Source organism: Pseudochaenichthys georgianus, chromosome 10 (genome assembly GCF_902827115.2).
Source record: "Pseudochaenichthys georgianus chromosome 10, fPseGeo1.2, whole genome shotgun sequence".
Taxonomy (NCBI): Eukaryota; Metazoa; Chordata; class Actinopteri; order Perciformes; family Channichthyidae; genus Pseudochaenichthys; species Pseudochaenichthys georgianus.
Window position 1 is genome coordinate 10,612,631 of NC_047512.1, and position 23,486 is coordinate 10,636,116.

The following is a 23,486-nucleotide window of genomic DNA, read 5'->3' on the forward strand; positions in this document are numbered from 1 at the left end:
GCTAGTTTTCTTTGGGTCAGTGAACAAACTGGTACTGAGTATGATAGCTAAAGTTGGTGCACACGTAACACTGTTCGCTGTGGAAAATGACATTCAACCGTGGTGCTAGATAGCACACATAAGGCGCGTTCACACCGCAGTACTTTTCCCACTTTAGTTCCGATATAGTTCCGAAATGTTGCGTTCACACCAAAAAGAGCCGGAACCAAAATTAGTTCATGAGAACCTTTTCACCCCCTTTTCCGTCCCAGCTAGAGAGCAGGGACTTTCGTGGGAGAAAAAGGTTCCTATGTCTGATTGGCTGGGCGGATTGCAAACCACGCCCCGTAAAACTCCCAAAAAGTTTTGTGAAGCTGCCATTTTATTATCCTCACATTAGCATTAGCATTAGCATTAACCCAGCGCAGAAACGCAGAGAGACTAACTTATGGCAACACAAAATAAAACATGGGAGCGGTGGAGATGAGGAGGTGTCGGCGTTCTGGCGATTTACTCGGAAGGCTTCAGTAGAAGCTGCTGGGACTCCCAGTAGCTTCTACTGAAGCCAGTCCCCAACTCCGGAGACTTTGGGCGGCAGTATACGCCGTGAAGTGGTTTGCGGCCTGCCAGTAAACCCAAAGCAGAAGAAGAAGTGACGTCAGCGGCTTCATTTGCCTAATCCTCCCCCAGGGACTTATTCCGGTGTGAACGCGATCTGTACTTAGTTCATGAGAACTAAAGAGTTCTCATGAACTAAGTTCTCATGAACCTTTGTGGGAAAAGTACTGCGGTGTGAATGCGTCTATAGATTAGGTTTTGTACCATGTCATATACAGATGATTACACTTTATAAAAAAGGGGTAATATGAAATCAAATTGAGCTCTCGTTGTTGCAGGAGATTCGATTTAGATGGCTGTTTTGTCATTTTCAAGAACCTTGCATGTTAGTAATTGGAAGAAGTGTTCAGACATTTAAAATGTCAGGTCTGAAAGGAATATCACTGCATATACAAGGTGCGTGATAATACTAAACAAAGCAAGTCTTGCACACTAGCACCAGTAATTAGATGAAAGCAGAGTATAGTTATCAGAGTTTAAGTTATAAACTGTTATAGTCCTGCATAACAAATGACTTGCATCTACATTGACAGGTGACAATAAAAAATAACAATTTAATCACTGAGTGGTATTTCTTATGAATTCTCAATTAAGTCATCGTGCAGTGTGGGACAGTCAGTGTTGTCAAAACGTTTACTTCGGTAGCGGACACAGTCTCTGCTGTATCCGGCATCCAACAATTTATGGCATCAAACATATATATTTCGAACATTTGTGAGGGTCCATAGTCTTTCATTGAATGAGTTTCTGTTGACATTTCTTTGCTTAGTAAAAGCAATAAAACAGAAGTCGTCCATATGGAGTAAACAAGTTAACTCACACAATATAGTAGCAAAGTGAATGTTGGAACAGCTTAACCGTTATTTTGAGATTGTATTAAGGTTTTGGGAAGTTGGGATAATGAAAATGACTTTTTCTACTTTTTTCTCTAGTAAGGATAACATTGACTTGAACTTGATTAAACAGTTTGGGGTGGCTGTGGTTCAGGAGGTGGAGTTGTTGTCCACTACAGTCTACATGTAGAAGTGTTCTTGGGCAAGATGCTTAAGATCAAATAGCTCCAGATGAATATGTCATTGTGATGTGAGTACCGGGACCGCAGTCACAGATTTTCATTTTGCTGATGAGCGATCTTTGCTTTTCAATTTCTTGTTTCTGCTAGCTGCAGTACTTTGAACAAGGTCTTGAGTGCACTGTAGCATTATCCATTTGAGCCCCTCTGATCCAATGGGCATCTACTGGCTTATTCAAATGTCTTGTCCTTGACAAATTATTTCCATCAGATGTGATATCATTTGGTGATATTCTATCCGTGTCACTTTACACTGACTGATGATTCCCTCATGAAGTGGAGGGTGAAGTCCACTTTATATATCTCTGGATTTCTTCGAGAAGTCTTTTCTGAGTTCACACTTTTTCTATCCTGCAGGATGGGAGGAGGTTGAGCGACTGAGGTCTAATTGTGCCTGCTCATATCCCTGCCCTTTACATTCAGCGCACTCAGGATTTAAGGCAAACTGATCAGTTGTTCAAAATCCTGTCATTCGGACAGGACCTTGTCAAACCAAGGCTATCCATTTCATGGGCTTTATAGCAAGAATCCTTTCTCACTGACATCTTGTGTCTTGGACTTGAATCACAGTCCGTTCTTAAATTAGTTAGTGCTGGTGTTGACATGGCCTTCTGAGTCAATGGTGTATTTATTTAACATTTCATTGGTCTCCTGCAACTGTCACCTGTTCTCAGTGTTAACAATGTTTCACACTTTTCCAATTATGATTGGCTGCAATGCACCAAGAACTGCAGCAATATGCTAACAAAGGCATGGAGAGAAGACCGCTTCCTAGTTAACGTGTAAAGCCATGACAGGCTTTTAAAATGTACGAGGAAGAAAATACCGTACACACGTTTGTTAGACCCTGGGAATACACTTGTCTTTTTGCCTCAGCGTCTTGGGACACCATCCCTTTTTAATTGTTTATTTGCAGATAGTTGATTGACACTGAACATTCCACGATTACATTTGATCATTCATTGTATAACAGAACATAAAATAACCCTCTGCATTTCTTTACTGTGGCATTCAGAACATTCATTATCCAATCAGCAGCATACAACCTTCTCCAAGGCAGTGAAAACATCCTTTGCAGTTGCGAGGGATACAAAAGAAAATGAGGCTAATGATATGAATCCTGGCACTTTGCAGCTGATATTCTGTCAGAAATGCAGAATAGTCGCTGATGATTATAAGAAACATTTGCAAAGGGCAAACCAGCCGTCACTTACTGCCACACACATAGAGAATCTTCACCATGTTTTCTGGGAAATAAATAGTTGCACAGAAGTGCTCACGAACAGTACTTCAATATATACCACATTACCAGTAACAACAGCTATAGTGACAGCTTTTGCATCAGTCTCTGTTTACAACTTCAAAATAAGTGCAGGAAAATTCGATGTGTGATATCGTATTTACATTTTTTAACTGCTGTGTTGAACGCAACCCAGTCGTATAAGTACTCACAATAATGCCACTCATGTCAAGAATATATGAGAACTGCTGAAAAGTGCAATTGCATTCTGTAATTATGTCCAATTTCTCTAACTAAATCTAATGAACAGGTGGGAGCCGAAAACATTTATGTTGTTATTTGCGTAAAAGAAAACAAAGGTATAATTTTTCCATCATAATTTATTTGTTATGTGAAATACAGTTCAGTTCATTGTTCAGAGAAATGTAAAGCCCAATCTAAAACCGATCTAATGCTAATCAAGGCAAACACCTCCTTGGGAAATAGTGTTCAGAACCGAGGCAAATCACTGTTATCTTTCCACATAGTGCATCAAACTAGATGGTGAAACTACAGGTACTAAAGAAAAAGTATATATGAGATATATCTGAAATTAAATTATGACTTTAAGGTTAATGCGATGAATGTCTGCTTCATCTTGTGGTTTTGTACATACATTGGAATGAGCTTTAGTCTCATAAGGCACAGACAATAATTGGAGTATACAGTAAGGGTGGTTACTAGAAAATACAGTCTTCAATCTCCAGAAAGTATTGTAATAAGCTGTCCATCAACATATTTTACCCAAACAGATTCTCCCACAATATGTATAGTATGTTTATCAATATAGCGGTTATTGTAGTTATAAACAAATGTATACATGGCTGGATAAACAGTTCATATTAAAAGAAAGTACATCTTTGCAGTGCATGTAGTCAGAATGAATTCAAATGAGTATAATCAAAACACTTTTAGTTAATTAATAAGATCTGTTCTCATTCATAACACTCCGTTCGATGTCTCACTATGGGATGCGCCTCATCGCGGAGCAAACAGAAGCATCAATCTCATTACGCCAATCCTAATTGGCTGGTGATCTTGACGTCAGCGTCAGGGAATTCACCCCCTATAAGTAGCTTGCGCCACAACGCATGCGTCATTCAAACACCTCTTCTCGCTTCAGAGCACATCTCGACAGTAGCCGGACAAGCTTAACGGTCCACAGACTGAACCCAAATACCCATTTCGGACGACGGGCGCTCGCCGGCTACTCCTTCTGCTTCGCAGGAAGACGGTAGTACTAACGCAGTTAGTATTAAAATCGACCTTGCCCTTCTTTCCCGAGAAAGTAAGGTAGGTCCGATTTTTTAAGCTAGCAGCACACCTGTTGCTAGCTCGCTCCCTCTCTTTCGACACCACGGTAGCGAGGACGTTTTTTTCTTTTCTCTTCTCCACGGAGGAAGAAAGGATTAAAAGAGCATACTGTCACTCCAGTCAGTATTCTCCGGGAATAAAAGACCCACACCGTCCTTTTCTCCGGATTAAGAACAAGGTGGTAACATATTTTTCTCCCATCCTACCTGTCGAGAGCGGGCCCTCTCCACGCCACGAGGCGAACAAGATGGACGCCCCTCTCCCTCACACCAGAGGAGTCAGGGACTCGGTGGCTCGACTCTGCGGCTGCGGGTTGAAGATCTCGGGCGCAGACACACACCAGGTCTGCTCGTCCTGCCTCGGGCTGGAACACGCCCGAGGCGCTATCGACAACCCCGGCTCGTGCGGACATTGTGTCCGCTTCACCGTAAAGAGCCTCCGCCGACGGTTAGCACGACAAGCTAGCACGACAAGCTAGCATGCCGGAGCAGGACCCCCCCATATCCACTGACCCGCCGACCGGCAGTCAAGACACGGGGGCGTCCGCCACAGAGAGTGAATCCCTCTCCGTGTCGGTCTGGGGCTCATTATCTGCGATGGCTACAGAACCGGAATCCGATTGACCCGGTGACGGCAAGACACGCGGGAACGGGTCCCCGCTCTTTACCAAGCTGGGGCTCCCGGTTAGACCTCACCATGGTCTCACCCGCGGAGGATGACCTCGAGCTGGACTACGAGGAGGACGAAGAAGAGGACACCTTGGCGTTCCTCCTGTCCGAGTCGGATGAACAAGAAGAGGACACCTTCATGTCACCTTCATCGGCTCAGGCTGCAAAGCCTGGAGCGAGGGCGATAGCACACCAGCTTCGCCCGGTCTGAGCATGGACCTGCAGGCCGTGTGTAAACGCGCTGCGGCCAGACTCAATGTCCCGTGGCCTGAAATGGCCAAGGAGACCTCCAGGTCCCGCTACGAGGGGAAGCATCTTCCCCAAGCAGCGGGGAAAAAGAGGCAACTCCTTCCGGTCTTCCCGGAGATGTTGGATGAGGTGTCGGTCTAGTGGAGAGACCGGCCCTTCAGCAACAAGGTCCCAATCCAGGCTGCCTCCTCCCTAGACTGTGACGGAATGGAGAAGCTCGGCCTGCTCTGCATACCGCCCATGGAATCGCTGGTAGCGGCCCACCTCCTACCGAAGGTGGGCCCGTCACCGAGCAGGAACCCCACGCTGCCAGCAAAGTCGGACCGTTTTCAGTCGACAATGACTGAAAAGTCCTACAAAGCTGCAGCGTTGTCCGCCAGGGCCCTGAATGTGTCCTCGCTGCTAACCGCTTACCAAGCGGAGCTCTGCGAGGACCTGTCGGGTAACCCGGGGGCAGCCACTCTGGACAAGATGGCAGCGGTCACGGACATGTGCCTCCGTGCCCAACGCTGCGCGGTCCAGGCCACGGGCAAGGTAATGGGGATCATGGTGGTGCAGGAAATAGCGAGATAGCTCAACCTCACCAACCTCCCAGACCGGGAAAAGGAGGATGTGCTGGATATGCCCATCGTTCCCGAGGGAATGTTCGGCTCCGCTCTCGCCTCCATGCAAAGGAGGTGTGAGACGAAGAAGAAGGAGGACAAGGCACTGGACCCTTCGAGGGAGGCAGAGGTGGCTCTGCCTCCCTCGAAGGGTCCAGCCGCTGCCTTCGCAGCAGCAGTCCTTCGCAGCAGCAGTCCTTCGCAGCAGCAGTCCTTCGCCCAAGCTGCCTCGAACTCTGCTCGGTTTCAAGCACCGGAGAAGCAGAGGTCGCAGCCCGCCCCGAGTCCCCAGCCCAGGCTGGAGACAAGGGCAAGCTGGCCTAGAAAATCTCCGGTTCCGGCTGCAGCTCAGGCGCAGCCAACCCAGAATTTCGGCCAGCAGTCGAGGAAGAAGAAGCGAGCGGCGTGACAGCTCCTCCTTCTCCCCTCTGTGACAGAGCTGGAAGTTCATTCCCCAGCTCTGAATGTGTTCCCGCCGCCTCGAGAGATGCCTCAACACCATCCTCAAGTCCGCAGAAACACATGTCACACATTGGTTGATTCTTTTGTTATTAAACATTTGCCGCTGACGCATCCAGGCTTCAGGCCGAGGGCGCAGCTCAAAAAAATGAAAAGAAAATCAATAAAACCAATAAACAGCCCGTCAATTGTTCCCCTTCTGAGCAGCTACGGCATCTCTCAAAAGGCGGATTACTGGCGGGTCTGTGAAGGCACCACCGCCACGCGCATGCGCAGTGCCGGCTGGGGCTTTAAGGGTACCACCGTCACGCGCATGTGCAGTGCCGGCTGGGGTTGTGAAGGCACCACCGTCACGCGCATGCGCAGTGCCGGCTGGGGTTGTGAAGGCACCACCGTCACGCGCATGCGCAGTGCCGGCTGGAGCCGTAGGGGCACCACCGCCACACGCATGCGCTGTGTCGGTGGGGATTGTCAAAATAGGGCACCACAGTGCTCAGACACTGGAGGGCGCCATAACACAACAAATAGAAACTCAGAGGGGAAGAGACGTGACATCTCAGCTGGTTAAGGAGCATACAGCGGGAGATACTCACGATATCTGCTTGGGTTTCTCAAGACAGTTACACAGAGCTACAGAATCCAAGTCACCGTCACCCCCCCCCTCGCTTCTCGGGCTATCTGTATTCACAAGCCCGGAGAGAGTCAACCCATATTCTGTAGAGAGAGGTTCTCTCTCTCCTAGAAAGGAGGGTTTTATCTATAATGCCCGCCGAGCAGAGTCAGATTACGCAGACAAATGTCCTCGTAAAGCACCTGCTCAACATGGGTCTCATAATAAAACTAAACCCTGCACGCCACGGCGTGCGGAGAGTATTGGTTATTATGAAATGCGTAGTGGCACTACAGCCGACTTTTCTAGTACGGGGCGCGCCTACGGGTGCTGTCCTTTCACGGAAGGTGGTCACCACGGACGCATGTCAGACAGGCTGATAGGGTATTTACGAAGGTCGTCCAGTGAGGGGTCTCTGGAACAGAGACCTCCAGCGGGCGCACGTAAATCACCCGGAGCTTTTAGCGGTGTTCCCCACCCTAAAACACTCTCTGCCTTCTCTCAGAGGACACCATGTCCTCGTGGGGACAGACAACACGACCACAGTATCGTGTATGAACCGCCAGGGGAGGTTGCGTTGTCTCCAGTCACACACACTGGCACACAAACTGATCCCTTGGAGCGGCAGATGTCTCCTCTCTCTGAGAGCGACGCAGGTACCAGGAGTGATGCACCTCGGGATAGAATTACTGTCCAGAGGTGCACCACTCTATGCAGACTGGACTCCTCATCCAAGGATCGGGAGTCCGCTGTGGGTGCGTTACGGCAGAGCAGCGTTAAATCTGTTCGCATAAAGAGAAAATGCTCAATGACAGCTGTTCTCTTTAATGCACGATTTAAACGCACCGTTAGGCGTGGACGCACTCGTACACGATTGACCTCCGGGTATTCTGTACGCATTCCCACCCCTGGTTCTGATACCCCCAACTCTGGCCAGAGTGAAAGAGCAACGCCACACACTTATCCTGATGGCTCCACCCTAGCCCGCAACGTACGGGCTGGCGGAGATATATCAGCTGTTGTGCAGGGACAGATTGTCTCAGGCGGGGGGGGGCGATCCTTCACCCACGCCCAGAGCGCGGGGCACTATGGGCCTGACCCATGAGTGGTACAATCTGAATACAGTGGGATACTGTCGGGGTGATTTTATCATTCCTACAGGACTTGATCGATAAACACAGAGCTTTCTCCACGATCAAGGCTGGCTGCTATTGCTGCATGCCATGTGGGCTTTGAGGGTAAGACGGCTAGCCAACATCCTTTGGTTTGCCGTTTTCTGAAGGGAGCTCACAGGCTCCTCCCTGTCTCCAGGTCGCTGGTGCCCTTATGGGACTTGGCAGTGGTTTTAAATGGGCTCAGAATGACCCCATTTGAACCCCTGGAAGGAGCTGACATGAAACATCTGTCACTCAAGACAGTGCTGTTACTGGCCCTGGCATCCGCCAAGCGGGTCAGCAATATCCATGCACTGTCTGTACATCCCTCATGCACTCAGTTCGCCCCAGGGCAAACGAGAGTGTTGTTGAAACCCAACCCTGCCTTTACACCAAAGGTGGTTGGTTTGTGTACCCCGATTGACATTGAGGCATTTCCTCCGCCGCTGGTTTCCTCCGGGGAGCAGCAGCAGGATCTGTTGTGTCCAGTCCGTGCTTTACGCACATATATGGACAGATCAAAAGAGCTTCGTCTTAATGATCAACTCTTTGTGTCCTGGGCTAACCCTCACAAGGGCAAGCCTGTTACTAAGCAACGGCTCTCCCACTGGATTGTGGAGGCAATTGCTTTGGCCTATACGAGTCAGAGTTTGCAAGCACCTTCGGGTCTGCGGGCTCACTCGACTCGGGGCCTGGCTACATCCTGGGCTTTGTTCAAGGGTGTTTCCATCCAAGACATCTGTGCAGCGGCAAGCTGGTCTTCGCCGCTCACTTTTGTCCGCTTTTACAGGCTAGACGTCTCCGCTCCAAGCGTGGCCCGAGCAGTGCTGGGCACCTTGTTGAGTCGGGACTCTACCTGTTAAGTTCTGGTTGATCGTGATCTTCGAGATAAGCTCGTCTGGCAATACGGGAGCTACAATATCCCATAGTGAGACATCGAACGGAGTGTTATGAATGAGAACTATAGGTTACTTACGTAACCCCAGTCTCAGAGTAACATGAAGTGAGATGTCTCACCAGACGGCCCTCCTTGCTATGGTGAAGCGAGAAGAAGTGCTTATTTTGAATGACTCATGCGTTGTGGCGCAAGCTACTTATATGGGGTGAATTCCCTGACGCTGACGTCAAGATCACCAGCCAATCAGGATTGGCGTAATGAGATTGATGCTTCTGTTTGCTCCGCGATGAGGCGCATCCCATAGTGAGACATCTCACTTCATGTTACTCTGATAACTGGGGTTACGTAAGTAACCTATAGTTTTGAAGTGTCAACTGTCGCACACTTGTGTTATTAGTATAACACAAAGATGATGAATATGATGCATTTTTTGGGATAGTATAGTGTCTGTTTCATTTTATATAAAGTCTAACAAATCCCATTAACATGATAGATCTTCACAAAAGCAAATGGGAAATATTATCATTTCAGTGTTTTTCATAGTGTGTGATGATTCTGATTAGACTTTACGCTCTGATGGCTACGCAGATTTATTGTGTATTAAAATGCAGTATTGCCTCTCCTCAGACATTAACTTTGATAATACAGAAACAGAATGATCATCTTCTCAAGGACTATAAGATATTGTTTTGAAATGGACACATTACGATTTTCCCATTTTCTTGCTTCAGTTGTTTTAACATTACGATGTACAAAGTATCTTTCTGTGGACATAAAAGGACGTTGAAGGCTGACAGCTGTCTTCACAGCCAAAGGGGGGTCTTAATTTACATTTTCACTTTTTCTTGTAAAGTTTGTAATTTAGGAATGATTTTGTGTGTGCCTTGGTACATGTATGTCATTAAAAAAAGAAAAGACACAGAATAGACGTGGGTGGGTCTTTATAGATGGCTAATAGTTGAACAATATATATTTTCAGAGTGCATTTAGTAAAAATTATCAGTTTAATGTGCAGCACATGATCTGAACGCACTTTATTGTCAGTAATACACAGTTATCAAATGAATGCAAGACGGACAGCTTGTTTTGGAGACACAACATATCTTTGCAATCTTCTTGCAGAGCAACAGAAGACTAACGCATAGTCCATATCAGCAGGTAAGGTCTAACCAATTTGCTGCTGTAGTCCCCACTTCTTTGCTTATCTCTGGCTGCACTATAATATAGGCAAAAAAGCCAGGAAAAAGTCATCTTTAAAAGACGTGTGTATATAACTAAATCGGCAGGTGAACATGACTCATTGAAAACATTGAGAGTGCTTATCAGAGGAAAGCGAGATCTCCGCTTTGAAATCAACTAAATGTGTGAGCTTCGCATCGAGTGAAGCCGCTCCTCCACCATCACCCAGACCTTCTCAGACAACATTTCACAGACAAACGAAGGGCTCAAGCTGTGAAGGCACGTCTATTTTTCTCTGCCAGTTTCCAACGCGCACTTTCAGTTTCCACACAAATAAAGTTTCATATTTCCATGACTTTTGCATCAGATAGCAAAAGGAAATCTGTAGTTAGCAGCCATCTCAAATGTGCTGCTGAAAATCTGCCGCAACCATGTCAAAGGTGCTCCATCTTCGCTGTAGGGTGGGACACTTCAAAATGCTAACACTGTACGAGATAGGCTTTTCTAGATACAGCCATTTTTGTTCTGCAGGGTGCACTTCTGTCAAACACTATCTGTCTCTACGGTGGCATTTTGAAAAACCTTGACTGAATCCCGGGTTCTTTGTGTTCTAAGGCCTTTGTACTGTGGCCTACATACTGATTCTTGAGATTGAAAGCCTCCCAAAAGTATGCTGCATAGGTCCCAGTGGGAAATGTGACACTGTTTACAAGAATGCTCCAGATATTTTTATTGAACAACTAATATCTCAATCAGGGTTGTCATCCTATTTAAAGGCATTGAAGATAACTCTTTTTTTTCAGTTCAAGAGGCAAATTATGAGGCCAACCATTATTGCATACTGTTTAATGTGAACGTCAGCCATAAACAATTCAGTTATTCGTCTGATCTGGGGCAGTTGGGCCTAGATTTGGGTGTTTTTTTGAAAATAAGAAGATGCATCTCAGGGGGTTTAATCATGAGATTCCATATTTCTGACATGATGAAGTTGTTGCCAAAGTTTGCAACATATGAGCCACAACATAAAAACAACCGGCTTGCAGTAACATGATTGATAATTAATGAAAGACCAACTTGTACCCAGTTGTTTTTTTAGAAAAGTTCCTGACTTGGGACAGATTGTCTTGTACCTGAATACATTTGGAAGTAAACGACTTTGGACCTAAAACAGAAATGGCGTCATCAGTCATTATACACTATTGATGAGCTTGCTCCAGCATGTTAGGGGTCTTTGTAGCTTTAAAAGATGCAAGAAGAGGGTTACAAAACATGGGTTCCATTTTAGGTTTGACATCCACAGAGTTTTCTACCTCGAGGTGCATTCTGTAGTATTTCATTATTTCAGCTTCTCGCATGTTTATAATGAATTTGTCAGTAGTTCTCTTTGAAATTAGTCTTAACTATATCTCCATCTCTGTATTGTCTTGGTAAACTGAAGCAGAGACCAACCCAGCCTTTGATGTCTGCGCCTGCGAGGCTCTGGCATTGTAATGAAACTGTATTGCATTGTCTCAGCGCTAAATGCTTGGCACCAAGGAACACAACACAAATTCTAACCGAGACTTTGCTGCTTCCGCTGGTTTCAAAGAAGCTGGTGCTTTTTGTTTCCCAAGAGAGTTGCTGGCACTCCCTAACAGAGCCAAACAGCTTTCAGGCCCATCAATAATTTAGCGCCGGTTGCCTTCAGGGAACTCCTGAGAAAAATGATGATGAATGCAATCCGGGCACAGCAAATATGTATTAAGATATCTGTATGATTAAATATTTTTAATATCTCTTTATAAGGAGTTGGAAGGTAAAGACTGGTCGAAATGATTAGTTTCCCAAAACTCCCTCCATATCGCCACCCTAAAATGTAGAAACACAAAAAGCACTCTGGTAGATAAGGGAGGTCTTTGAGAGGATTACAAAATGCACTCTGTGTATGGGTAAATACCTGTGTGATGTTTAAATGTTTCCCCATCTGCACTGGGTCCTTTATTCTGAATAAGCATTAATGTTTTACGAAAGATAACTAGTTCAATATGCAGCCAAACTACAACAATCTCTTTGTCTCCCATTGAAATGTCATAAGGGGACTAAAGGATGAGTCTTTATTGGACAATATGGATTATATTGAAATACTAAATAACATTTAAGAGTACATTTAAGGATTCTCCTTCTTGGGTAAGACTGCAGTGTTTTGGTAAATTAGATGTTTCCTTGTGTTTACTACACATTTAAAAAGAGGCTCTGAAATGGCACTAGTGGAGACGATTTCCTAGTCAACAGTCACATTTACAATAGTTACAGCAAAGAGCCAAAGACAGCTTAATACCTCTCAAGAAGCATGCATAAGAAACAAATATTCATATTAAAGATAACAACTAGAAACTACAATATATATATACAAAAATGCACATCCAGTACCAATAACAGTTTAGCAATATAGCAGCAAGGTGAGAGTATAAAAAGTGGTAGAATAAATTGCACAGCTATTTTCGGTGTCTATATTTATAATTGCCGTTTTTGTTGTGCGTTGGGGTCTACCAGGGGCCGTGGTGGAGTACAGTCTGACCGCTGCAGGTATCTCTCCGTGAGACACCCGGGTGCAGAAGCCTGTCACTGAAGGAGCTGCACAGTGCAGACAGGGTGTCCTGGAGGGGGTGGGACACGTTGTTCAGCAGGGAGGACAGCTTGGCTGCCATTCTCCTGTCTCCCACCACCTCCACAGTGAGGACTCCTGTCTCCCACCACCTCCACGGTGAGGACTCCTGTCTCCCACCACCTCCACTGTGAGGACTCCACCACCTCCACAGTGAGGACTCCTGTCTCCCACCACCTCCACAGTGAGGACTCCTGTCTCCCACCACCTCCAGAAGACTCCCCAGGACAGAGCTAGCCTTCCTTACCAGTCTGTTCAGTCTCTTCCTGTCAGTAGCCGAGATGCTTCTGTCCCAGCAGGCCACACCATAAAAGATGGCTGAAGCCCCCACAGTCATAGAAGGTCTGAAGAAGTGCCCCCTGCACCATTAAACACCTCAGTCTCCTCAGCAGGTAGCAGGTCATATCAATCAGCTTTTAGTATGTAAGGCCCTGTTGGACATCCTATAGAATGTCTACAAACATTTAATGTTTGATCAATGCAAAATAAAAGTGATATTCATAAAAATATATGGCAGTTACCAGAGGGAGGGATTGTAATGCCCTCTGATGTGTATTGCAAGTGATGATTTAGCAAATAAATATGGCAGCGTAAATGGCAAATAAATGAAAATATATAAATATATCAGTACTTTAGGTTCATCAATAACAGCTTCTGTGTATATACAAGCGCTTGGTGATTGAGTACAGGAGACACAATTGTAATAACTATATTTTATTGAGACTTGTGTGAAATATGACTTGTGTGAAATATGTTTTATCTAGAGCCAATATTTTGTTCATCTCATTTGTTCCCATCTGTCAAAGTGAAAGCATTTAAAGTCAATAATTTAGTACTTGCTTGTGTTCGGGAATAAACTACCACACTACAATAATTCCACATCCAAGACCAGTTCATTTATGCCTCCACAGATACACCTGCGGTAACTCAAAGAAAGGCATTCAAGTATTAACTATCAGCCCCCATGAATGTCATTTGAAAGACAACTTCCACTCAAATGAAAGCCTTTCATATTCACAAAGAGAGGTTGGACCACGCCAGAATGCAGTAAGGGTGAAGGTGAAGTTCTAAAAAATTACCAACGTAAGGAGACACGAGAATAAGAAAATGTGTTTGTGTTTGGAGGTTTTTCAGGCCCCTATAGCCAAGTGTGAGCCCATTGGTAATTTAGCAGTTCTCAGCAGGTTTTCCTCAGGGAGGAGCTTATGTGGGCAGTGTGTTGCTACGTGTAAGTGTGTCTGTGTGTCTGTGTTTGTGTTTGGCTGCATTTCATTTCGTTGTGAGTGTTCTGCTGACCTTGGCATACTCAAGATTCCATCCCAACGGGGTCTCATCCCCCTCTTCTCCTTCCCTTTCTCCTCATCATCCCACCCTTACTCCACCCAAACACCCTCCGAGGACAGTGCTACAGTATTCTCCTCTCTGTGTGTAGAGAAGCCAAAATGATCCTGCAGATTTGGCAAAAAAGTACACCAGGATCTTGGTCTGCCACCTTAATAATGTGTCATATGGGCTCCGATTGAAACGGACAGGATTGTGGTTAGTGTGGGAAGACTACAGCCAATAGCTAGCTTGGATGCAATCATTAAGACGGCTCTGTATTAAAAACCTGCATGGCTGTTTGACTTTTCCTGTCATCCTCTTTTCTGCTGGCTCATAGCGTTCAGGGTAAGCATGCTAGAGATCTCATTATTTCAAAAACATTGCTGTCAGAGAGCCGGAGATGCCGTGAATGGCAGATCGTGTTATCTTTCTCTGTTTTCCTTTTCACTTCAAACATAATCTCATTAAATATAATAGAAATACTGAAATAAAAAAAAGTTGAAAATTCCAATGTTAAGTATTCAGGAATGAGCAACACCAACTAAAAGCTTCCTCATTGTTAGCATTCGAAACATTTCACACAAAATGTAAACACAATGAATTACACATGAATTGTGTTGCTTTCCAAAATGACAAATATATGGGTTTTAATAGTTGAATTTTGCTACACGTAGACATATTTCTAGTATTAAAAGTGGTTCAGGTTGACAGCAGTAGAAGCCACCTTAAGCCGCTGCTGCTAGACTTCCTATGGGACAAAAAAAACAAAGACTGAAAAAGCAATTCAATGGAAATAAACAGGTTCTTATTGTGATGTCTGGAAAATCCATCTGCAATGACAGTCCTGATACACGTTTACACTGAATGTGGACAATATATCCACAAATGTTTTTTTCCTAGAGTGGATTGATGACGAATTGTATGGGGTGGCCACTCACTATACGGATAACATTCTTATGTTTATTCTTCTTTCCTATACCAACACAAATGACAAAAGTATGGGGGTTAACAGTTCACAAAGGATTTGATAGAACTGTGGGCGGTGGTGGCGAAGTCGATAGAGACTTGGCTTGGCAATTGGAAGGTCACCAGTTCAAGTCCCGGCAAGACAAAGTGCTACCGAGGTGTCCCTGAGCAAGGCACCGTTCCCTACACTGCTCCCCGGGCGCTGTTCAAAATGGCTGCCCACTGCTCCTAACACTAGGATGGGTCAAATGCAGAGAAACAATTTCCCCACGGGGATTAATAAAGTATATCAAAATCAAAAAAAAAAACTAGGGTGTGGTTACTACTCAAAATGTTAAATAAATCTTTATGTGAATATTCAACTAGGTTCATCTCTGAGTGTGTTCAGGGTGGTTCAAGCATAACTGTATGTTTTATCAATGCCTTTATGAAGCCTTGCAGGATATTATCTGTTAAAATATCAATACCATACTGTACTATGTAAATGTTCTCTGTCCCTTAATATACAGGGTTACATTTATGGAAGTTATATATATATATCCTAGCCTAGGATTTACATATCTGTTTTAAGCATTAATCTGCTCAGCATGCTCGTATCCAATGTGACATACAGTACAATTGTATGCTCATGTATGCTGACATTCCAAAATTCTCTTTTGTCTGCCTTGTGTACAATCACAAGTCATTGATGTTGCTTGTCCTTACGGAACTCTTCTCCTTTCTGTGTTTCAGACTGAATCTGCGTAGGCCCCTATCCTCTCCCCTGGCAGAAAGCAGATATGTTCTTTGCCTCTGTTCCAGTATGGTAAGTTGATCTTTCATGTCTCTTTAGGTATGAATACATGTGTTCCTCAGGGAAAGCAGCAGGGCGACATGCATGACTCGTTATATATTTTGGTAACCACGTGTTGGCTATGAATATTCTTAGTAATTGAACAGATGCAGGTCAAGGAGTGCCAGACACTATCTGGTTAGAAAGGAAAGTTATTCTGACAAAAATATGGCAATAAATGCATGTATAAACCAAGATGATAACCTTACCCTTTGTGCCTTCCTGTTCTTGTGTATTTCTTGAGGGAAGAAACACACTTCTTACACTGTGGGAACTGTGACATGATTGTAAGAGCTTCTGGCACCCGCACACTATGTCAGATTCCCTCTTGAACATGGTAGTTATAAACTCACCCGTGGATGTATTGATGGCTGGTAAATCCGTGGGTGAATTTTTTTTTTAAACATGCCAGCTGTTCTTTTCACATAAAGCTATTTTTGAATCTGTCAACAAATTTGAAAATAACATTGCTTTTGACATCACTTTGTCAACTCAGTATTATAAATGGATCTGATGAATGCTAGCTTTGATGTGCGACAGTGCGAACCTCTTGAAGGTTTCCAATCTAGGGCACTATAGTTTACCCTCATGCTGTTGTATTAAAAACAGTTGTTGTGATTTCTATATGGTACATCACAGTGTTGTGCACAGCTATTTAAAAAGTCTGTATTTGTTGTTCAAGAACATTCTCAAAATAGAAGCTGAAACACTTGCAGCCCTGGGGCTAAACATGGGTATACAAGGGTTGGTCAGGGTGATTGCAGCCCTGGGGCGCACATCCAGAATCATTAAAGCTGTTCCCTTGTACCAACCCTCTGCCATTGTGCTTAACATGATAAGAGCAGCTCACAGCTCCATGCCAACCACTGTGCCCATTCAGCAGTCCCAAAGTGTACTGGTGAGGTTAGAGGGGAGGACATGGCACAGTGGAAAGAAGAGCGATGAAGCATGATGTAGCCAATTATTACAGAATGTCTTGTTAATCCTTTTTTTTTTTAAACAGTTTAAGTGGTAACTACATGGATACTGTTTTACATTAACAACATGAGCAGGTTGTTTTATTTTAATTGCTAATGCAGCTAATAAAAAAAGAGGTTGAAATGTTGCCTAAGGTTTATGTGGATCCAGCTCAATCCCGGTAGCTGTGTCGAAGTAGACGTTGCCGTACAAATGATCTATAGCAACTGTAGATTATCAGACGGCTCTGAAGACATTATGAAATGCTAAGTGTGGAACACCAAATGGCGATGCAAATAGTTATTTATATTTCTCCTTTTTAAAATAACGTTTGAAATATGTTGTCGCTACTATATTGGACATGACACGGTAGATTGGTGAAAGGCTCAAGGTGGATTGGATCTTGTTAAATCAAAGATGTTTCATGATGAAACATTCCTAAAGTGAAATATCAAACTTTTGGAAATTACAAAAAATATATGAATTTCTCCTTCTCCATCAAGAGAAACTTGTATATGTTATTTTATTATAAATGGAAAATATGATCAGTTTAAATAATTATTCGTCACTTTTTCGGTTTACTGGGGATGTGAGGTAGCATTTTATTAAGTCTGATATCTAATCAATTTCAAATAAAGACGATGCTCATATTATTACTTTGTCATTTGCCACTTTTTTACAACTAACAACTTTAAATTGCAACAAGGTTTTTTTAATTGAATAATGAACTCTTTAAATCTAATCCTTACTATTGAAGAAGCAATTAGAATGGTATTGCATACATGTTCAAGAAGTTACCTCATCTGACCAGGCTTAATTGCCCTAAACATAAATCATAATGAGTCTTATCTCTGGCTTGTCACAGGAACTGAAATACTGGTAGTAGAGAGCAAGGGGTTTATCTACATAACAATTCACACAAAGCCTCAAAGCATTTAATTAATGAAATAAAACAATTAATAATAATATCATATCTATTGCAGCCCCAGAGAAGATGTTACTCTGGTCCAAAACCTTTTTTAATCACTGCCCACATCTCAGATTTGTCCAGGGATCACGGTGGTCTGGTGTTGTGCTCATTGACGTCCATTTCTGCCGTTGGAAGTGTCCAGTTAAAAAATGAGAGGTTTGAAGGTGGGATTGAAGGGGGTTTCAGACAGCGAGTGGGAACCGCTGTGGCTGCCACCCGGCAACATTGATGTTCTCTATTTTGAATTGGCAGCAGCAGGGCGCAAAGCTGCTGCCGGATACCTTGGATCCTGCCAGTCTGTACACCACAGGTAGCTGCCACCCCCCCACAGTGATCTCATCACGCCTTAATAGAGCATGTTGTAGCTTAAAATGAAGGAAATGGTTAGCAATACGACACACTATTGCAATATTACATGTAGTGTAAATATAAATAGGTTACAATGATTTGCAAATCTTTTTCGACCTATATTCAATTGAACACACTACAAAGACAAGATATTTCATATTCAAACTGATAAACTTTATGTTTTTTTGCAAATATTCACTCATTTTGAAAAAATAGTTATTTATCATTCCTCAGCATGTTATGGGAAATGTGGCGGAGTATATTTGTTTTAATGGTTATTAATTAGGTAAACCTTGAATTTATACAAACTTGACTTCAAAGCTGAGAGACAGAAGCCCTGAAGTTAAGAGTAACATTTCTTAATTGTTAATCCTGTTTCATGGATTTGTCTTGCTGAAACCCCCCATTGTACTGTTTGGGGGGAAAAAAATCGAATATATATATTCTTTTTTTTACAAATGAGTATATACTGTTGGTATTTCCGCACATGGTTAAAAGCAATACAACATCATGATGCAGAACTTACTGCAGGATTGATGTTAAATTCCCACTGCTACAGAAATTAAGAAAAAATACTCACAACTATGATTTGTATACCCTTGTTTGTCATTACTCGCTTAACTGTTTTCCTTATTTCAACCCTGTCTCCTAAAAATTACGTTCCCACAGAACTAAACTGCATTCTCAATTACGTTTAGCTAGAAACGTATTTACTCCCACGTTACGTTTGTTATGAACGTATCTCAAATACGTTTATTTTCTACATATCTTCTAGAAACATGTTTTCTCCCAGGTTACGTTCCTTATGAACGTATCTGAAATACGTTTATTTTCTACATATCTTTGCCATTTATTGTCTTGCTTATAATGATGATAATAGTCATTTATAAATATCATTTTAGAGCACACCTTTGAAATCGACAATCGGGCTCGATATATGGTTAAATTAAAATCAGTAGGCGAGGCTGTAATTTCGCCAGCTGTTACTCTCATGTGCGAGGCAGAACATAATAGTTTTAACATGCCAAAAAGCTGCTGTGTCGTTCATTGCACCTCAAACATTAAAACAAATCCAGAGTTACGTGTTTCTGTACTTCCTCTAAGAAGAAAGGACAGTAACAGAAGAGCTCTGTGGCTTCAGACTTGATCGCCGTTCAAATGACAGCGTTGGTTTCCCCAAAAGTGGGCGGGGCTGTAAAGTGAAGTAGATTTTACTGTCATCTATTATTCAAAACCATTCTATTTATTCTAACGTATTACATGCCAGTGTTTTATCTTTTTATTTATTTGTTTTTATTTTAAATCGTATAATGTCGGACTTTTTTTGTCGTCTTTGAGGAAAAGAAATGGGGTTTAGAGATTCAAAATACTGAAATCTGTATTTTTTAAAATCTCTTCCTTCTAATTTGTTATTATTTTCTAAATAACACACTGTTATTTACGCAACAATAGCACACAATTATCCTTGTTTATTCGTTTAATTCTATAATCTTGGGCATTTTAGCATGCTTTTTAGCCGTAAATAAAGTCACCAGAAAAAGACGGGACATTTCGAGATTTAGGATGGCCCAAGACACTACACTACCCATAATCCCCAGCTATCGTTTGGGACTACAGTCCCGTTGACAAACCCCGTGATGTTGCGCCAAGGTTACGCCGGGCGTCAAGCTCTTTGAAATGGAACGAAATCACGGCAGACTATTCAAAACTGGACTCGAACGCCCCCCCCCCCCCCCCCCCCAGAACTACACATGCTGGCTATTGTGTTTCGCAACATGTTCTCTATGGCACGTCTCTACTGGGAATTGTAGTTTTAAAAGACGTTTTTTCCCAAATGTAGAAGTTGACAGTATTAAACTGTGTACAGCCCTGGAGGTTTAGGCGATAGGAAACACATTGGTGTGTACACATTTAAAACATGTAATTACTAAATGGGTGAAAATCGCTTGTATCCATAATGGGCAGCATTAATATATACCCACACGACAGCTCATTGTTACTTTGTAATTCTACTCCACTACAATTCAGAGGTTAACCTGGTATTTTTACTCCACTACATTTAGTTTAGTTACTTTGCAGATTCTGATTAATGATGTGGAATATAAACAACCCTTAAAGCAGACTTTAGTTACACCTGAATACAATTCAGGGGAGGTGATTGTCAAGTGCCAACAATCAGGAGAGATATTTGATAGTTGGTGCTTGAGAAGACTAAACATTTATCTGCAGATCTTTATAAAGTATATTCATTACTCGTTATTCTCTACTAATAGTTAATTAAAAACTGTATAATGGCTATTTTGCATATCCCTTTCAAGATTTCAAGGTTTTCTAAGGTGTATTGATCTTATACACAACTTGGGTCGCAGGTTCCTCAACAGACATCTATCAATATGTGTGTACTGTATATCTCCACCATTAAACTGTCATATTCTGCACATTTCTTATACTATCTACATACATAAGAGTATAATTAATGTGTATAATATCATTTAAAATAAGTGTTTCAACATAGTTAACATTGCAGGAAAGCAATATTTTAGACGTTAAGTACTTTGTCAGGCTTAATATTCATATGTAGATAGATACCCCCAGAGCTTTTTTCTTGTTTAAAAGAAGACCTTAACCTAAAGTATTTTTTAATGTGTTAATAAAGGTTAATTCGTTTTTCTGTTTTGCACATCCTCCTATTAATATCTTTGTACATCCAGCACTAAACTGTTTTATTGTAGAGATCACTTAGTATCTTCTTGACTTTTTATATTCTATATTTCTATCATTGACCTTCTACTTTCCCCCTATGAAAGTATGTACTCTTAATATTGTTTTGATCAAATACGATTATTCAACAAAAATAATTCAATAACATGCTTTAACCACTAGGCGGTGCACACAAGGTACACACAGCATATTAATAATAACTTTGTATTATTAGTGTAGACACTTATGTATAACATCTGAAGATGTGTAGTTGTATTCATGTTTTTACATAATTTTACAGGATATTGCTATACTATTTCTCTTGTTTTACTTCTACACATTAATATCTGATTTGTAAAACATCACAGACAGAAAGGCATAGGCTATCCGTCATTTAATAGTAAGCTATTGAAATTGTGATTCCATAGATGTGTCTCCCATCACCCAAATCCCCTGACTATTCTCTCAACTCAGTATTTAGATTCTTATATTCAAAGAAAATCAGTAATATCTTTAAAAACTACAAGTCCTTTTCGATCAGCTGTGCACCGTTATGGTGTAAATATAACCTATATACCAATTGGATCAAATATAAAAGTCAGCCGAATTACTATTGATACTGCAAGGAGACGTATTTTGTGAAAAGAAATTGAAGATGTTGTTTAATTGTTGATATATTTATGATCCACGTCAAGTATTCAGTTTTGGCAGCAGTTCTCCTGTTTGTCTCTCTCTATAAATAAAGAATTACGGCAGATGTGTAATATTTAATGCAGCCGAACCGTGTATTACAATGCCGTTATGTGATGACTTCCAAAGAGAAAAGCAAGCACACTCTGAATTAGGTATTATTTTATTTTTCGTTGTCGGATATCATATCTCCATATCATATCAACACCATATCCCAGCGTGCATTGCGGCTAAAACATCCAATCAACAAGCTTCAAGCTGAGGATCTTGGGTAATCAGTTTAGTGGGTTTGTGGTGTGTATCGCTCAAAATGTCCCGTCTGTTTCCGGTGACTTTATTTACGGCTAAAAAGCCCAAGATTATAGAATTAAATGAATAAATAAAAACAAGGATAATTGTGTGTTATTGGTGATTAAATAACAGTGTGTTATTTAGAAAAGAATAATAAATTAGAAGGAAAAGATTTAAAAAAATACAGATTTCAGTATTTTGAGGCTCTGAGCCCCATTTCTTTTCCTCACAGACGGAAAAAAAGTCCGACATTATACGATTTAAAATAAAAACAAATAAATAAAAGATAAAACACTGGCATGTAATTTACGTTAGAATAAATAGAATGGTTTTGAATAATAGATGACAGTAAAATCTACTTCACTTTACAGCCCCGCCCACTTTTGGGGAAACCAGCGCTGTCATTTGAACGGCGATCAAGCCTGAAGTCACAGAGCTCTTCTGTTACTGTCCTTTCTTCTTAGAGGAAGTACAGAAACACGTAACTCTGGATTTGTTTTAATGTTTGAGGTGCAATAAACGACACAGCAGCTTTTTGGCATGTTAAAACTATTATGTTCTGCCTCGCACATGAGAGTAACAGCTGGCGAAATTACAGCCTCGCCTACTGATTTTAATTTAACCATATATCGAGCCCGATTGTCGATTTCAAAGGTGTGCTCTAAAATGATATTTATAAATAACTAATTATCATTATTATAAGCAAGACAATAAATGGCAAAGATATGTAGAAAATAAACGTATTTAAGTTACATTCATAACTAACGTAACGTGGAAGAAAATATGCTTCTAGAAGATATGTAGAAAATAAACGTATTTGAGATACGTTCATAACTAACGTAACGTGGGAGAAAATACGTTTCTAGCTAAACGTAATTGAGAATGCAGTTTAGTTCTGTGGGAACGTAATTTTTAGGAGACAGGGTTGCTTATTTTCCTAAAGTTGAGTCTAACTTAACAATGATAAATAATAGAAGATATTTTGCTCACGCATGACATTTTACTTTGAATGGAATTGTTGTGCTTCAGAACTACAACTGCTACACTTTGGTTAGGGGTTAGTATATTAGATTGGAATCACTCCTTGTTTGCCGACAGCTTTACTGCAGTCATTAACATGTATTAAAAGATTTCAAATCACACACGCATACTTGTTCCAAGATAACGTTGAGTTAGTCGGTGTCTGGATTATTTCTATTATTTTTCACAATATATCACAATATCTTACGTAAAGGCAAAAATAAATAGTGACATTTATATTCACTCCCCTCTAAGCTAATACTGACTTGCTGAAGTGATACATTTTGGATGCATTATACAAGTTGTCTACCTTATCGCATCAAGATCAGATAAATACATATGTGAGCATGGCTGATTAGGTCCAGTTGAAGTACCTTTTTCAGGGCGAGGTGAGCTAATCAATACTGACATTACTTTCTAAATGGGGGGCTGTGTGATTCACATTGTAAAATAATCAAAGAGCCTGAGGGCCTGTCTCTGTCTGAGAAACACTTGTTTTACATTTCCTCCAGCATTCACTGAGATGCCCCCGTTGTGCCATGATGCATGATGCAACTTGTTATTCTGTCTCGGCATTGGCACACATGCCTTTGTGCACTCAATGAAAACCAAGATCTTAACATTTTTCTTTGAGATGGGTTTAATGAAGCCCTGGGCACAAGCA

General features: G+C 42.0%; 1 protein-coding gene across 5 annotated transcripts in view; it reads left to right on the forward strand.

Moving 5' to 3' along the window:
* Positions 1-23,486, forward strand: part of lingo2 (leucine rich repeat and Ig domain containing 2) — a 240,796-nt gene that overhangs the window by 26,085 nt on the left and 191,225 nt on the right. For all 5 annotated transcript variants that reach the window (XM_034093222.2, XM_071204598.1, XM_034093218.2 and 2 more), the window contains exon 2: positions 15,747-15,819. The gene's annotated coding sequence lies outside the window, so the exon portion shown is untranslated. The remainder of the gene's footprint in view (positions 1-15,746; positions 15,820-23,486) is intronic.